The sequence below is a fragment of the Protopterus annectens genome, chromosome 11.part0, assembly GCF_019279795.1.
Source record: "Protopterus annectens isolate FY-2018-M chromosome 11.part0, PAN1.0, whole genome shotgun sequence".
Classification (NCBI taxonomy): domain Eukaryota; kingdom Metazoa; phylum Chordata; order Ceratodontiformes; family Protopteridae; genus Protopterus; species Protopterus annectens.
Genome location: NC_056745.1, coordinates 1,155,599,872 through 1,155,618,690, shown reverse-complemented (window position 1 = coordinate 1,155,618,690; position 18,819 = coordinate 1,155,599,872). Strand labels below are relative to the sequence as shown.

Sequence of the window (18,819 nt, the reverse complement as noted above, 5' to 3'; positions counted from 1 at the left end):
TGTGTCTTGAGACGCCAACCTGTGCTGCACAAACACGCCGAGCAAGGTGAATAAAAATGTAAAAAACTTTAATTCCACAAGGATGAATGCAAGTTAAGTGCTTTCACTCACCAAAACGCGAGCTTCATCAGAACTGTTAAAAAAGGTGATTGATATAACTTATATAACCTTTTTGGCGCCAAAATACTGCTGACATGTAATTTAAAGTTACATACATATATAAAAATATTATATAAAATCAATGTTTAAAATCACCGTATTGCATTTATTAAATCAAGTATGCATCAATTGCTGAAATATGCAGTTAAAAATTGACATAAAATGAACTATGTCAATATAAATAATATTTACATTACATTTAAGTCTGTTTACATAAATAATAATGCTGGCTTAATAGTGAAAAAATCATTTAAGCCAGGTGTAATAGAGGCATCAGTGTATAATTGCCACCATATTTCCTTGTAAGATAATAGTCCTTTCAAATCTCCCCCTCTAGGCTTAACTACCAAACTATCTAAAATAGCAAATTTAAATGTATGGGTGTCACCATATTGTTTGATGTGTTTGTATAAAGCATTCTTCTCATCTCTTGTTTTAATGCTGTATTGATGTGCATATATACGTTTGTTTAATTTTCTTTCCGTCATGCCTATATAGAATCCTGAACAAGCAGTGCACTTTGCCAAATAAACCACAAATCTAGTATTACAATTGCCATATGCAAATTTAATAAAAGACTTATGTAAATTTTCCAAGGTGATACTGCTGTCTTCAAGAATAGCATAACATTGTTTGCAGTTTCCACACTTGGTTGTCTTTCTGTTATTCAACTGTCTAATGTTTACACTACTTTCTAAATACCTTTTTATATTCCATCCCATTTTATAAACAAAAACTGGTTGGGATCCTAAAATTTTGACTATCATGAGCAATCATTATAATTTTCCAATTGTTGTTTATGATCCCCTTAATTTTTCCACTTAATGGGCCATGTTCCAAAACACACGCTCTTCTATACTCAGTAATGGCAGACATGTTGTCTTGTGTCTGCTCACCTCTATTGTTATGAGGATTATGTTTGTCATGCTTGAGTCCTAACAAGGGCATATATTTTTTCCCCCATTCTTTTATAACCATGCCACTTATACATTTCATCATGTTAGTATCATATCCTCTGTCTCTAAAAAGCGACATAATGAAGTGAACTTCTTCCAACATTTCCAAGTATGTGGAAGTCATACGTATTGCCCTAATAATCTGGCCCTTGAATATGTTGACAAATAAGTTCCTTGGATGATTACTGGTATATTCAATATAATTGTTAGAAAAAGTGTGTTTCCTAAACAATCTAGATTTAAAACACATATGGCAATTGTAATACTAGATTTGTGGTTTATTATTTACGTAAACAGACTTAAATGTAATGTAAATATTTATATTGACAGTTCATTTTATGTCAATTTTTAACTGCATATTTCAGCAATTGATGCATACTTGATTTAATAAATGCAATATGGTGATTTTAAACATTGATTTTGTATAATATTTTTATATATGTATGTAACTTTAAATTACATGTCAGCAGTATTTTGGCGCCAAAAAGGTTATATAAGTTATATCAATCACCTTTTTTATCAGTTCTGATGAAGCTCGCGTTTTGGCGAGTGAAAGCGCTTAACTTGCATTCATCCTTGTGGAATTAAAGTTTTTTACATTTTTATTCACCTTGCTCGGCGTGTTTGTGCAGCACAGGTTGGCGTCTCAAGACACATAGGAACACAGCGTTCTTGTCTTTGATGGTTTGGTTATCTTGGAACGCTGAGTTTTTCGCCTTAAACAGAGCATAATTATTTTAGCATGTAAAATATTCTGTGATAAGTATGAGTCAATCATGAGAGGTTACAAAAGATTTAGGTGAGAGACTGGAAAGGTAGTTTACAAAGTAGTAGTAGAAGGCATCTGTGTGGCTCCCAAGTGTGCAACACCATTCGTAAGGTTTGTTTTTTGCTTGGAAGTGTTTGCATATGTATTCCTATATCCTAAGCAGACTTCAGAGAATTTTTCCTCAGACAGCAATTGTTGGAGGTGTAATGGAAAAGAGAGAGGTAAATGGGAGCATGGATTTTGGAATGTGACAAGTTGGTTAATTTTAAAAATTCCCCACAGAGTACCTGGGGAATCAAATGGTTCTAACTAAGGAGATTATTTTTTCACCTGGGTATATGATCTAAATTATCTAGAATACGGTGGTGCAGCGGTTAGCGTTGTCTCCTCACAGCAAGAGGTTCTCTGGTTCGATCCTCGGCTGGGGTGCCTTCTGTGTGGAGTCTGCATGTCCTCCCTGTGGTCGCGTGGGTTTCCTCTGGGTGCTCCGGTTTCCTCCCACATCCCAAAGACATATGCTGTAGGTGGATTGGACACTCTAAATTGGATCTAGGTGTGAGTGTGTGCATGTGTGCGCCTTCTGTGGAAGGTTGGGCGCCGTGCTGGCAACTCGACACCATAAAACTCTACTGCCAATCATGAGCGGACAGGTGATCCGCTGTGGCGACCCTTAACCGGGAAAAGCCGAAAGAAGACAATAAAGCCTTGCTAAGTGTAATGCTTTTGGCTACCAAGAAAACAGTACTTAGAAAATGGAAATCAAAATCTAAACCAACTGTAAATGAAGTATTGAATATTGTACAGGGTGTAAAAGAATCAGAGGTAGGATCTTTAGAAAATGAAAGGGAGTATTTTATATTGAAATAAATGTAATTTATGGAAGCAGTACATGCAGAATAATGTTCTTGAGGTGGAGTGAAAATTTTAGGGAAGGCAGGACATGAGTAATTTATGTAATGGAGTGAGTAAATGATAGTGTGTATGTGTAGTGCATTAATTTAATAAAAACTGTTTAAAATGGTATATTTTTTGTGGACAATTAAGGTGTTTAAGCGGGGGAAAGAAAGGCAAATACAATGCATATACCAGCAGAACAAGACAACCTGTTTTACCCAGTGTGGAAAAATGCTCTGCTCCAGCCTACACCTATGCCCACTGCAACTCCTGAGGTAGTGGACTGAACATTTTCCTGTACATTTCGTGCAACAGTAAGTCAGGTGTCATTGCCTGGCACTGTGATGCAGAAGGATGGAGTCTTGACTGTGATCCAGGTGACTGGCATTCATTTATCAGCCCTAGAAGCCTGGCCAGGAGTGGGATGGAGTGAAGGGGGTGTGGCCTGATCCACCTGTATTAGGGAGTTGGAGGGGGGATCTTGTACACCTGGGGCAGGGCTTTTGGGATAGAGTGGAGACCAGAGAGACCCCTATTCATACTGCATGGGATAGGGCAGGGCCACTTGGAGGGGACTTCCTCTGTAGAAGGCTTGGTGCATGTCTGTCCTCGACTTCTACTTGGCTGGACGCAATTCAGGACTATGAAGAAAACAAGATGCAAAAGACCCCTAATGTCTGTCTTGGTGAGAGCCCCTTTGAGACAACTCTTGCACTGTTAATGGGGAACGAATGGGCTAATTTGCCAGGAAGAGGATAACAGCAGATAGTGGAGCCAAAGTGATACCAAAAGTAGTGTGTATGTGAAGTACGAGTATTATATGTATGAAATGCCACCGAGAAACAAACTAAGGCAAATACAAATAGTGTATGTAGCAACAGAACAAGACACTCTGCAGCCAAAAGTTCATTTCAGAGGATTACATAGTGTGGAAAAATGTTCTGTGCTAGCCCACATATATGGCCACTGCATCTTATGTAGAAGCTGTCTGAACTTGTTACTACAGCATGCATACAAAAGTAATCATCAATCGAGCACCACTACCTCATGTCAAAACTGCCCCCCCCCCAAAAAAAAAAGCTAATGCATGTGTTGTATATAGCATCATGAAAAAATGCAGTCTGCAGCAAAAGTCCATGTCCGAGGTCTGTTTGCATGAAGTTAAAGAATGTTCTTAGCCAGCCTGTACATGTCACAAAATAACTGTAATGATATAAGCCAGAACATGACATATCAGGCATGTGAAATGTAACAAACAGTTGTCTACTACCATCTGTATGAACTTAACCCCAAATTGTCATTCAAAACTCAAATACATTTGCTGTGGTTAGCATCCAACAGGCCAACCTGCTGCAAAGTCCATTCCAAGGTTCTGTTTGCTTGGTATAGTAATGTATATGTATAGTCCTACGTAGACATAGGCCCAGCAAGAAACAACATTAAAAAAGATCAGGAAATGTTCCTGTATTGAGCATATTTACAGTAACTTACTACTATTTAACCTCTGGGAGGATGGGGTTTGTACTTTACCCTTCCCACTGCAGCATGTGCATTTAGAATCAAGTACTAGATCAAGTACCATTATGTTAGTCAGCTTCTGAGGAGACTTGTTTGTCCAAGTCTTCTCTTTCCCAAGATGCTAACAGAAAATACAAATATATTTACTGAACTTGAAGAAAGCAAAAGTACCACAAAGGGAAAATGAAACATTTTAAAAAAATGTCCCTCACAATCTACATTTTGAAGGGAACGTAATTCCATTTGTTTAAATACAAGAAAAAGGACAATTACAAAGAAAGGTAGTATTGAGTTCTTAATTTGTATCACTGCTGATGAATGATGAAGTCTTGACTACTGGAGACTTCAGCCATACAAGGCCCAGACATCCAGCCCATATTCTAGAGCTAAACAGCCTTCTCTCTCCTGTTGTAGCAGATGTCCAACCTGCTGGGATAGCTCCAGTTTATAAGTGACGATTAGTCTCGTTATATTAGATTTTTGTTGCTGCAATTCTCAGTATGTGAATTGTACTATTGGCTTTGATAATCCGACATGGTTTGGTGCACTCAGTACAGAGAAATACCTGATCTTTATTCCTGTCTTCCTTCTGTGTAGAGGTTTATCTTACAAAATACAATGTTAATTCTCTGGTAGAGAATAGAAAGAATAAAAACAAAGCCTAGCTTTAGGAAGTATGTGTATAAAATGTAAGAAACAGTTATGCTACAGTATACAGACGCTGAATCATAAAGCACTGACAGTAATATAAAGTGAACAAATGTCAGAGACTACAAGTGCCAGCAAGAAAGAGAGGTAGAAAAAATGCAAGAACCGTGACACAAAGCAGTGGCAGAGAAAAAAAAGGTCAGGAGAGTTAAATGTGAGTGCAGTGTAAGAAAATATGAAAATGCAAAAAGGCCTTAAATAGCAAAGAATGTATTAAAGAAAAAAGGATGGTGATTAGATATGTTTGTTAGTAACTGTATCAACAAATGAGTTATGCAAGAAACTAAAACCAAAACAATAATTACAATAAGCCAAAAGAGTGGTGTATATGTATAGTTGATAAGAGTACTGAAATTTAAAGGCTGTTTGAAGAAAATGACAGAATAAAAGGCATAGTAATAAAAGCAGTTTTTCATCTACTAGAGAGAGAATTGTTTTGCATTATAACCTCAAAAAGAAGTTTGATCTTGAAGTAATAGTTTGCCCTATAGTGAAGGAAAAGATGCAACACAAACTGTGTGTGAACATTAATTAAAAAATGTGAAGTAAAGAACAGGCTGTAAATCTGAAAGAAGCATAGACTGCTTACAACTTCAAGCGAATACATAGTAAAATACGAAGCTTCATGCACAGAGGGCAGTGTTCTTCAAATCCATGGTTTGTGCATTGATTTGTATGGGACATTTTGTAGTGTCGAATTCTTGTCAGATATACATGGCTGCTTGAGTTTTTCCAGTGGCAGAACCAATATGTTCAGAATTCTCTCATGGTGCTGTAGTTCATCTCTTGATAAAGTACTTCTGCTTTCAGGATGCCAAACACTTTAATGTCTTTTTATGTTCCACCTTTTGATAATCATCATTTCATATGATTCAGTTGGCGCAAATAATTAAATACAGAAAGGTGATTGTAGCTCATTGGCTAATGGAATCCGCCATGCAGAAATGTAGGCCAAGCTGTTAAAAAAAAAAAAAAAAAAAAAAGTGGAGTCTTTCAACAGTATGATGGCTGTTTCTGCGAATGCAATTACCACAAAGTAAATTCAAGTCACTTTCAGGTCTAATGGAGTTGGCAGTTTTTCCCACTCATGAAGTTAATATGTGTAAGATGTTCTTCGTGTTTCACTGTTGCAGTCATCACATTTGGGTTATCTGCCTGCAGGTAGCCCTCAGCCAGCCTCAATACCAGAGTCTTGGGATTTCTGCATCGGATGCTGTCACTCTTCCATGGCTTCAGGTTATCAGGGGTATAAAACATGCAGCCGATGCCATTACATCAGTCTTTCTTGCTGTCCGGTGCCTGAAGCAGAAGCAGTTCGCAAGTGCCGGTCAGCCGCTTCCTGAAATATTCGTTTTTCGAGTTTCAGACCTGAAGTCTTCTAAAAGATAAGTAACCCCTTTGGGGATCCTTTTTTCTTGCTCTAACCAATGTCAGAAAAAATTAATAATTGTCTTGTCTGTGGAAAGCAAATACCTCACAGAGATTTTCATTCTTACTGCATCCCCTGTTTAGGCCCAGAACACAATGTCCCTCGCTGTCGGTTTTGTGCTTTGTTCAATGCCTGAACTATTCGTCGTTGTGCAATTTTTGTAGCTAAATTCTTTCGCACTCTATCCCTGTACTCCGAAATGGCTTCGATAAGCCATCCGACTACCGATCTTCTGAAAAAACCTAAGGATAAAGACAGAGACAGACTACATAGGTCCAAGGCTGCCAACGATGCTAATGTTAAGCTAGTAGTCAGTCCACCGGTACTCAGTGAGGTGCTTTTGTGGCCCCTGATACCCGCTTTTACAGATTTGCAGGCCTCTACTGAGACCCTTTCGGAGTCTGGTATGCCACAAGGTGCTTCGACTATGGAACCTGCGGCTGTCTCTACCTTGGATGGGTTCGGAGCCGTTGTGCAGGCACCGGCTTCTGAGGGTGTATTCAGGCCTTCCGATTTTCATATTAAACAGACGACTTTCTTTCAAACCAAAAATACCAAATTTCTCAGGCCTAAAGTTCGCACTACGCCTAGGAAACTGACGGCCAAAGTGCAGTCTAAGGCCCACATGCTACAAAAATAAATGCTTAGATTGGCTGAGGACCTCATTATTTTAATTAGGGGAAGTCAGCCTTCCCCCTCAAAAAGACCCAGAACTGATTTTCCTTCTGATCAGGAATCTGATAACTCTGATCCTTCTGATTACCAGGACATACCTTTATCTACCTATGAGGATTCTGATGCAGAGGATTCCATTCCCTTTGCTTCCCCTCCAAAAAATGTTTTCCTTTGGTGAAACCCTGCATACCATTAGAGAGCATTTCCGTTGGGAGAGCCAGGACTACTCCCAGTCCAAAAAGAGACTCGGAATTTTTAAGCTTGCCTTAGCACAGTCCTCTTGCTAGCCCTCCTGTTCTAGAAATTGTAGATGATGTCTTCTTGGAGTCCAGCCTTACCCCTGATACCTTGCCTCCAGCTCCCAGGCAACCCGGCAGGTACTCTAGAGTGCCTGACTCCCACAAATTCCTTTTTAAGAATCCTACTGCAGATCCAGAGACCATTTCTCAGGGACCTAAAGGCATTAAGGCTACAACTGCCAAAAATCCTACCCCTTCGGACAGGGATTCTAGGGCTTTAGATAGATGGGGTAAACAGGGATACACCTCTGCTACTCTTGCCATTAGGGCTTTAAATTGTCAGTTTCAGATGTTAAAGTATCAGCAGCTTGTTATGGAGCTAATTAAACAAAAAATGTTGTTGATTCCTTACTGTGCAGAACACAAAAATTTACAAGAGTTAATGCATTCTGCTAACCAAGTTGGAAAACATACTTTGCAATGCGGGTTTGATGTCTTAGAAGCATCTTGCAGGGTTGCTGTCACTGGGTCTGTTCTTAGAAGTCATGTGTGGCTTAAGGAACAGAACTTGCCAGATCATGTCAAACCAAAGTTACTAGATGCGCCATTAAATCCAGAGCATCTATTTGGCAATAAAGCAGAAGTAGTCCTCAAAAGAATGGAGGAGAAAGCTAAATCTATGCAAACTGTTAAAGATTTCTTACAAGTACAGCCACCTAGATTCAGTAGGCATTGGCCTTCAAAAAAACTGGTCTTTTCCAGTCCTTCTCAGGCCTTCTCAGTCCAAGCCCAGGGGCAGCAGACCACCAAGACTTCAGTCTCAGGTTATGCACAGATCTAAGCAGTGGAGTGCTCCCACATCCAAAACTGGAAGTAGTAAGCCACCACCCTATGGTAAAATTGCACAATGACTTATCTTTAACTCCTCCGAGCCTTGCCCAAGTACTTGCAGCTTTAGGAGGGAAACTTGCCCCGCATGCCAAAAACTGGGAATGCATTACCCAAGACAGGTGGGTCTTAAACATTGTTTCCCAGGGATACAGCATCCAGTTCCACTCACTCCCAACCCTAAGCTGATGGCCAGACCTTCCCCCAAACCAGTGGGAAGAGGCCCAAAAGCAAGTACTTTCTCTTCTCAGTATCAGGGCTGTTCAACCTGTCCCAGCAGAACAAAGGAGACAAGGCTTTTATTCCAGACTATTTCTGGTCCCCAAGAAAGAAAACTCCTGGCGTCCTATCTTGGATCTGTCTATTCTCAACACCTATTTTGGTGGTTCCAAAATTCAAAATGCTAACTCTCCAACAGCTGCTTCCTATGCTAGCCAAGGACTCCTGGCTAGCAACCCTAGACTTAAAAGAAGCTTATCTGCACATACCCATTAAGGGAATTTTGCAGGAAATACCTACGCTTCAGAGCAGCCTCTATGCACTATCAGTTCTCTGCACTTCCCTTTGGCTTATCTATTGTGCCCAGGGTATTCACAAAGTGCCTAGCTCCAGCCATTGCATATTGCAGGCAGAGAATTCAAATTTACTCATACTTGGACGATTGCCTGATTCATGCGGACAGTCAGGAGTTGCTACTTCAGCACCTGGCATTTGTAAAGAGACTTTCTAACTTCACAGGGATACACCATCAATGAAAAGAAATCACAGCTTGTACCCAGCCAACAGATTGTATTCCTGGGAGCAGGTATGAACACAACTTCCCAGATGGCATTCCTCACTCCAGAGAAACAAATTTATTTCACAAACTACTTCAATCTACTGGCCACCAAAACCTAGCTACCTGCAAGAAAAATACTGCAAGCCCTAGGGTTCATGGCCTCTTACATGCTACTAATTCCATATGCAAGACTGCATATGAGGAAACTTCAATGGTACCTAAAAAGTTTCTGGTGTCAACATTCTCAGGACCTCGAAACAATGATTCCTATCATTCCTTGCCTAAGGACAGAGTTCCTTTGGTGGGCAGAAGCCTGCAACCACAACAAGGGACTCCCTTTCACTCTACCCCCTTCCGCCCAAACCTTAACAACAGACATATCAGACTATGCATGGGGGGCTCACATGGAAGGGCAGTGCATTCAGGGCAAATGGAACCCAAAGCAAATGCACCTGCATATCAATCAAAAAGAAATGTTAGCTGTACAGAATGCTCTGACAGCCTTCAAAGGCCTTATTCTTCCAGGACAACTATTGGTAAAGACAGACAATACCACAGTTATGTGGTGCATAAACAAGCAGGGGGGACCCATTCCTACCCACTCTGCAGACTAGCCATGGCTCTGTGGAACACAGCCTTGAGCAACTAAGTGCACCCACAAGCTCAGTTCCTGCCAGGCAAACTAAATTCCACTGGCAGATGACTTAAGCAGAAATCTCATGGACCCACATGAGTGGAAACTGGAACCCAAAATATTCAAGCTTTTGAGGAACAGGTGGGAGACACCAGAGGTGGACCTTTTTGCTTCCCCTCAAAACTATCAATTAAGCAAATATTGCACAAGAACTCCCCACAGCCAAGCTTGGAAAGCGGATGCCCTGTCCTTCACCTGGGAAAGCCTCTAAGTCTATGCCTTTCCCCCTCTACCCCTCCTCTCGAAGGTGGTTCTAAAAATCAAACAGGACAAGCCAAGGACAATCTTGATTGCACCAGACTGGCCACACCAGCACTGGTACCCTCTTTTGCGCAGTCTGACAGTGCTACAACCATGGCACCTGCCTCAGATGCCTTCCCTGCTGTTCCAACAGGCAGGCCAGATTCTGCACCCTCAACTACAGACCATGAACCTTGCAGCCTGGCTAATCCCCTGAACTCATCACCGGCACCCCTCAGTAAGCAGGTGCTGGATGTCATTCTTGAGGCAAGGAGGCCTAGTACTAGGAAATCCTATTCGGAAAAGTGGAAAAAATACTGTTCCTGGAGCCAGTCTCAGGGAATGGACACAGCTGTGCCCAGTTTACCTCATATACTAGATTACTTAACAGAAATGCTCCACAAAGGCCTATCCTTTTCTTCAATTAAGATTCATGCCTCAGCCGTCTCAGCTCATTATAATACTGAGCCACCTCTCTTCTCTCACTCTCTGGTAAAACAATTCCCAAGAAGAGCCAAAAACATAAGACCCCCCCCAGGAGAGCCTAATAAACACCTACTCCAGGTGCATCTTGGCTGTCCCATTCTTTTCCTGAAATGGCTGACACTACAGTTGTTTGAGAAAATTAAAAGAAAATATCTTGAAAAGTTGTTTAGCATATACAGTACCTTTATCAGGGTTTTGCTTAAATGAGTTGTAACAGACGTGCACCCGTTCCAAGGAAGACTTGCTATTGCCAGTCTAGTCTTCCCATGGAAAAGTATTATTTGTATGCTGACTATTATAGCTTGTTTAGTGAGAGGATATTGTTCAAGGCCAAGTTAAAAGAAACTCTAGAAAGTGAAGGTTCATATATTGTAGAGGAACCAGCATGTGTGTCTGCTCATCATTGTACCTTTTTAACGATTGTGTTCTGTTTGGGAACCTGGACTACATTTTGAATATATAAATTCTGAAATGATCTGTTGGAGGTTTACTTTATGATGGCTTTTTAGCTACATGTCTCTGTGTACTGAAAAAAAAACCTCTATTTAGGAAGATTCTGCACTGTTGCATCCTGTCCTATAATTTTTTTATTTCTCTGCCAGTAAAAAGCCATGTTATTTGAGATAGCCTACAGTAACTGCATGCACCTTGTACTCATTTACTGCATGTGTCTGCTTTGTTAAGGTGAGTGTAGTGGACTGCAGTAATTTGTACATCCTCCAGTTCCACATATAATGATACTTCTCTCCTTGGTTCTTGGGTTAAGGCCATGAATTTAGACCTGCTTCCTAGGAATTGAGGTTGGAAGCCTTCTTAGCAAATAATTAGTCTGGACTGACTTCTCTATTGGGTAGCAGATGTTATTTTTTTAAATGTTTAAAAAATCTGTTAGTGAAGCATTAGTCTTTGAATCTCTGGATTAAAATGTATAGGAAAGTGGCATCAGAATTTCCCCGTTTAATTTCTCCAAGTGTTTCGTGTTTAATACAATGACTGGAATGGACCCCATTCCTAAGTCGGGGTTTGATTAAACTTCATGAAATTAGTATTGCTTCAGTATTTAATGTTAGCCAGAATTGCTCTTCACAGCACCCGCAATGTGCCCAGAATTGACTCCTCCTGTAATTCATATGGCATTACATGTTCCAGTAGCATATCTAATTATGACCATATTTTTGTGAGATACGTTGCTTCTATTACTGTTGGAACAGTCTGGGTATCCTCCTTCCACACTGCTAGTTTCTGCCTGCAAATCCTGGTATTTTATTACATTTTGTTTCTCTCTGTATGTAAGAGACAGTAGTCACTCAGTACAGCTGTTTCAATGATCACTGCTATGTTTGTCTTTTTTCCTGGATTACCATATTTGGATTTCTTGCATCTGTTTTTTGAACTGTTGGTAATGGGTGAGCCCATGTGAAATTGGGAGGGTGGCCTAATGGTTAAGGTGTTTGCCTTACAGACACAAGGTGAAGGGTTTGAATCTCACAAGGGATAATTGGCTAGGCTTAAAATGGCTCCCAAGGGCAGTTAGCTTAGTACTAACCTATTAAATTGGGAAGGTGGCCTAATGGTTAAGGTGTTTGCCTTACAAACATAAGGTGCAGCGTTTATGTCTCACAAGGGATAACTGGCTAGGCTTAAAATGGCTCGTAAGGGCAGTTAGCTGAGTACCAATCTATGAACCTATAAACTTAATTTTCTAGAGTGCTTTTTGGCTTATGTTTCCAGTGCTTCTCAACTATTTGATATTACAGTGTTTGCTCAATTTCCAAAGCAAGTAGTTTTGCTACATTATTGTGCCTTTCAGAACAGAAGCCCTATATTATGTTAACAGTGCTTCTCAGCTGTTTTATATTGTAGTGTTTGTCCAAAAAAAAAAAACAAGAGAAGGCACAAACACATCTGCAGTGAGACTGTTTATTAAATGAGTAAGAGCTTTCATGTCTAAAAATGACACTTCTTCAGACTTCAGTAAAGAACACCAAATAGTCATTAATTTAAATACAAAACAATTAGTTAAAAACATCCAATAATAAGATTTCATTAAAACCTTATAACGCATGCAAATGCTGCTGAGTTCTTAATCAAACACTCCCTCACTTATAAATCTCATTGAACATGAACCAGTGAGCTATTAAGACATCACATGCAACATATATACATATATATATATATATATATATATATATATATATATATATATATAAAATCAATTATACATTTAAAAAAAATATATATATATATGTATATATATATATGTATATATATATATATATATATATATATGTATATATATGTATATATATATATATATATATATGTATATATATGTATATATATATATATATATATATATGTATATATATATATATATATATATATATATAGATGTAGACTAAATCTATTTAAAGGTGTGTCCACTAAAAATGACTTAACTGAAACTCTTATTCAAGTCAAATGACTTAGCTTGAAATCTAATAATCCAGTTGATTTCTGACCTTTCTGTAATATTCTTAATGTTATCTAAGTGGGGACTTCTAAAAATTAATTAAAGTGCTATAAACTTAAATTTATGTGCTGACCCCTTGTCACAAATATGCCTTGCTAGGGCATTAGTCTCATCTTCCCTATTTATAGCATATATGTGTTCTCTGATGCGTTCTCTTAAAGTTCGATTCATTTTCTCTACATAAAAGGCAGGTTACTTAACACAGTAAGCTAAGTACACTAAATCTCTGGTTCTACAATCAGCAAAATGACAGCACTCATATAACTTCTCTGCGGTGGTCCACAGTGGCATTTTGTTTCATTTCTTCCTTTCCCTTGTTGTTGTATGTTTTTGTGGTAAGAGTTTATCTGTTATCAATTTAGCTGCACATTAATGTAACATTTTTTCTTCTGTTGTATCATATGAATTTTTCTTAATAGTCCTGAGTACTGTGTCCATCTGTTTTGTCAGACTTGTAACATTTGGGTATTTTTTTGCATTCTGTAATATATTTATTTTCATCATTCTTAATGTGTCTATCCATCTTTATTAAAACAAACAGCTCTTCCCTTAGGTCATCTTCTTCTAAACTGAGAGTATATTGTTTCCTGCAGGCATTCTGTAGAACGTTGCACAGCATCTTCCTGTAGTATATCCTCTTCAGATGTGTCCTGCGTCATCTGTTGCTCATTCATATGGAAGATCATTGGCCCATCACACCACATCATTGCCTGTTTCAGAGTTGCCACAGTTTCCTGCTCCTTTCCTTCTTGTGCAACCTCAGCTGAACTTTTGTAATGATTTCCTACAGGAGGCACCCGAGTATCATCATGTAGCAAGTCTTTAGATGCTTTCCATTCCACCTTAATTTGGGAGACTCATTGTTCTATCGTGCTGTGACATCACCTTTGTTGGACTTTTTACACCAAATCTTTCAGTTTGCAGGTAATCCATAACTTCAGTTTCTATTTATTTACCTTCTCCATTACTAATCTTCTATTCTACTTTCTGCATTTGTTGTCTTATTTTTTGTATTGTATAATTTTCCATATCCAGGTGCCTTTGTCTGTATTATGCTTCAAATATTTTTGGTCATGCTTTTTTTTATATTGATTAGTTTTGCTCTTCATTTGCATAAATATTTTACCATATCAGATCTTTCTTTCCCATGTGCATGTTTCTTTTTTTATACCTTTCAAAAATATCTGGGGCTTGCTCTTTCCGTTTTCACACTTCCTCTGTTGCTTTTTCCAGGCAGCCCAATTTTTCTTCATCTGTGTAATGTTTTGCATCTGTTGTGTTAATGAATGCAAATTTTGATTTGAAGCTTTTGACAGTTTTTCTTGTTCAAGTATTTTGTATCTCTAATTTCTCTCTCTCTTATTATCTTCTATCGGGAATTCTAGGCTCCGTGCATAATAGTAGAAATACATCATTTCTTCCTTATCCTCAATTGTCCACTGTGTTATCTTTAGGTCTCTTTTTTGCTCTTTTTGTTTGTGATTTTTTGTGAAGTACTACTATTACTACTACTTTCTACAACAGGGGGGAGGGGGCATCCTATCCCTGAGCCTGGCCTAACCCCGTTGTAGGATTGCTTGTGTCTTGAGGATTCTGTGCTTCCATTTTTCTAGTCCTGGCACTACTGCATACATCAGGAATGGGCTCCTTTTTTTTTTTTTTTTGTCCTGGGACCTGTGCACCCAGGTGTCTATTTTTATTTATTTATTTTTTAACATACCTCTGTCTGTTTTATATATATATATATATATATATATATATATATATATATATATATATATATATATGCGATATAAGATACAGTCTATATATCAGTGCCATCTTTGTGCAGTTTTGTAAAAAAACGGGTCCACCATGAGAAGGTACTCAAAACTTGAGAATGAATTCAGTTCCATCAGTATTGCTCCTATTTTCTTGTCGATTTCTTCTCCATTCTCCTATATATAAAATATCTCTTAAGGAAGGGGATAATGTGAAGATTAGGAACAATCCAGTCCAAGCTGAAATAAGACTGTGCTCCAACATCATTCGTTATTCACATCTTTCATTCTAGCTATCCCTAAACAAAGGTGTGTGTGTGTGCGTAATTTGACTTTAATCACCATGCTAGGGGGGGTTTGAGCTGAAAGGATAATGCTCTTAAGGGAAAACTCTCACCAGCCTTAGGGAGCCCCTAACACAGAAGATAAGAGATCCTGTAGAGGTACTAGAAATATTTTAGAAATTTAGTGAAAGTCTGTATAAAGCAGAGAAATATGGAAATTGACAAAAGGTACAGATGGAAATGTTTATGGCAGAATTAAATATGCCAAGGGTTAGAGGTAGATGAGGCTAAATTATTAACAGGATAGGAGGAGATGAAATAAAAGTGGTGATATATAACCAATCCACAGGAAAGTCCCCAGGAATAGATGGTGTTCCTGTGTAAGTTTGGAAGCTAGGAGGGTAGAAACTGATAAAAATCTTAATGTTTTGTCTAACAGTATTTTAAAAGGAGGAGAAGCACCAACATCCTGGAAGAAAGTGATTGTGGCTGTAATACCTAAAGGGTAAAGGGGTTCCTATCATGAAATTGAAGAGACTGAAGATCGAATGGCTTTAACATCAGAAATGCCATTCATTAATGTGTTTTTTGTGAGATCACGGTACAGTGAAGATCGGACAATTTGCCCTTTCCTCACTGTAGTGCGATCTCGGAGTTGGTATATATAATTAGCGGGTGTGGAGGCACAGCCCCCCACAAGAGTGACTTCAAGGTACAGTATTTTCGATTATAAAGCCGTTCAATCACCAGTCTTTTCAATTTCATAATATAGACCCGGGTAGAGACCCATCAGGTCTAGCTTCATACAGGTCTATTTCAACCCTAAACCATGATTATAAAGTGTTTGTCTCCAATGGCTAAAAGACTGGCAAAAGTGATGCCAAAATGAATAGATATGGATCAGTGTGGTTTTGTGGAAGGGAGGCAAACATTTGACAACATTAACAGAACACTGCTGATTCAGAGGGAAGCAGAATGCAAGAAAATACCACTATTCTTGGTGGGTCTCTATGCAGAGAAAGTATTTGTTGGGAGTTTATGAGCAGGGCAATGGAAGCATTTGCATTACCTGATAAAATTATAAGGTTGATTAGGAGAATTTATGAGGGATCAGAGGCTAAAATTAAAAATGGGTAGGTTCCTCTCTGATAATTTGTTTGAGTAGAGCAACCAGGCGGGGGTGTCCTCTTTCCCCTTTGTTTGCATTATATTTAGAACCATTGACAAAGAAAATAAGGAACTCAGAAATTCAAGGATGTAATTAGTATGGTAATCAAGAAAAGCTGTCTGTACTTGCATAGGATATTATTTTATACCTGATAAAACCAGAAAAAGACATTTCAGCGTTGCGGAACATTTTGGGACAGTTTCAGATCTCTTCAGGATACAAAATTAATGAAGCTAATAACAAAGGCAATATCTGTAAATTATGCACCCACACATGGATTAGTTCAGCAATATCCATATTTATGAGGACACGATAAAATGAAGTACTTAGGAGTATGGATTAAAAAGGATTCTGGTGTGGCAGCTAAGGATGTGCGTGAAGAGATTAAACAAAAGATAATACAAAAACTGAGAAATTGGAAGCTCTGTTATATGGATATGGATAGCAAGATGCAAGCAGTTAAAATGTTTTTAGCCCCTTAGTTTTATACACAGGTGAGGTTTTTATCAACCAGACGAGAGGTTATGGATAGAAATTAATAAGGGGCTGAAGGATTTTATCTGGGAGGGGGAAGCTGGCAAGAGTCAAGTAGGATAAGTTGATACTTCCAATAGAAGAAAGCAGATTGGGATTAATTGGTTTGAAGGGGTATTTCAGATTTACACAGTTAAGGCTGCTACACATAGCACAAGCAGAAATCTATAATTCAAAGTAGAAAGGAATGATGATAAAAATAGTGAGGAAGCTCAACAAACAAGGGGAGAGTGGGATTCTGGACGCAGATCCTTAAGGAGAATAACCATGCAGAATATTATATTCATAAAGTAGCAAGAAGTATTCTAAGAACTAAGCCAACATGAGAATGGAGAAAGGAGATTCAGCCAGTAGGGATGACTTCAATTAAGGGTACCGACGGGTCTACCTGTAAAGACTGAAATCCCACGTTACTGAATCGGACAAGACTGGGATGACATTGTAGAAACCTTGCATGAATGAACACTCGAACACCAGAATTTTACTGTGGGGAAAAGAACCACTTGGCCACCGTAGTGACCTTTGTCCTTTCCCCACTGAAGTGCGATCTGGGAGTTGGTATATTTAGTTAGGGGTGGTGTGGGGGGGCATGATGGGCAAAGCCCCCCACATCTGTGGGTTTGATTTGCTTCGTTTTTTTTTTTTGTGGTGTTAGACAAGTGGTGACTTGGGCTGGAATTTATTGGAGAAAACTGGCAAAAGAACCAAGATATTGAGAGCAAATAATGAGAGAGAGAAAGGTAATAGAATTGGAAGATGCCAAGAATTTATTTGGACTGCAGGTTAGAGATTGCCTTCCCTATCAAGGATTGCTATCAGAGTACAGGCATAGAGAAAGAAACATGGGGATCCTAAGTGAAAGACCAGCACTGATAGAGTTTTAGTAGAATGTAGAACAGAAGCTGATGTTCAAAAAGGAATAATTAGAGCATATAAAATATTGCATGATAACTATAAGAATCGGAAGAGGTTAGAAGGGGTTGGGAAGAGAGAGACTGGATAAGCAATTCAAAAAGAAACAATGGGGGAATATATGCATGTCTCTCAAATATGCACCGAATTCTAGATGATTTAGTATTTTTGCTTGGAAGTGTTTACATGAGTATTTTTATACCCCAAGTAGACTCCAAAGTTTTCCTCCGATGGCAAATGTTGGAGGTATGATGTGGAAGGAAGAGGTAATTGGGAACGTATTTTCTGGGATTGTAGTGAGCTGGCAGACTTTAAGAATTTCTTGCAGACTATTGTCAGAGATACTGGGTGAGAAAATTGGTGTAACTAAGGAAATTATATTTTTGAGCTGCAATACAGAATCAAAATTGCCTAAACGTAGTAAAGCCTTGCTGAGTCCAATTATGGTGGCTGCCAAAAAAGCAATTACTAGAAAATGGAAATCAAAGTCTCAACCAATTGTATTAGAAGTGGTGAATATAGTAAGAGAGATAAAATAACTGGAAATGGGATTTTTAGAAAAGGGTGGGTGCAAATTACGTAGAATAAATGGGAATTGAAAACAGCACATGCAGAGGAGGAGTGAGGTTTAAAAGAAGGCAGGATTTGAACGAGCTATGTAATGTCTGACTGACAACTGGATAGATTATAAGTGATGTATAATGTTTTCAACTAAAATTATGCCATTTATATAAATGTATGATTCCCTATATCATAAGTGATAAACCAGAAACATTTTTATTAAATTAAAAAAAAGGCTCTTAAGGGAAACTCTACATGTGTGTCCAGCAGCAGAGACACCGGCATAGTATGTGTTAGGTTTAAGTTCCATTTGAGAACTATTATTATCCTTTCACTTGTATGATTCTAATGGTGCCTAAGCAGAGGTCTTTCTGTATATTTGTGCCATCATTTGAAATTGACCTTAATCACCATGCTACTTTTTTTTCTAGCTGAAAGGGTCAAGTCTCTTAAAAAGTCTGTCGTGTGTTAGAATCTCAGATGAAAGGTACTATGATCCTTTCACTTCTGTGATTCTAACAGTGCCTAAGCAGAGGGCTTTCCTCTACATTTGTGTGCGTTTCATCATTCATTAAGGAAGAACAGACATCCGAAGCAAGTGTTGGCTGAAATGTTTGTAAGTTTGACCTGGAGGGGGGGGGGTCATAATTTTACT

General features: G+C 38.7%; 1 protein-coding gene across 1 annotated transcript in view; it reads left to right on the top strand.

The window, feature by feature from the left end:
* Window positions 1–18,819, top strand: part of DNAJC2 (DnaJ heat shock protein family (Hsp40) member C2) — a 1,234,748-nt gene that overhangs the window by 880,747 nt on the left and 335,182 nt on the right. The window lies entirely within an intron of this gene.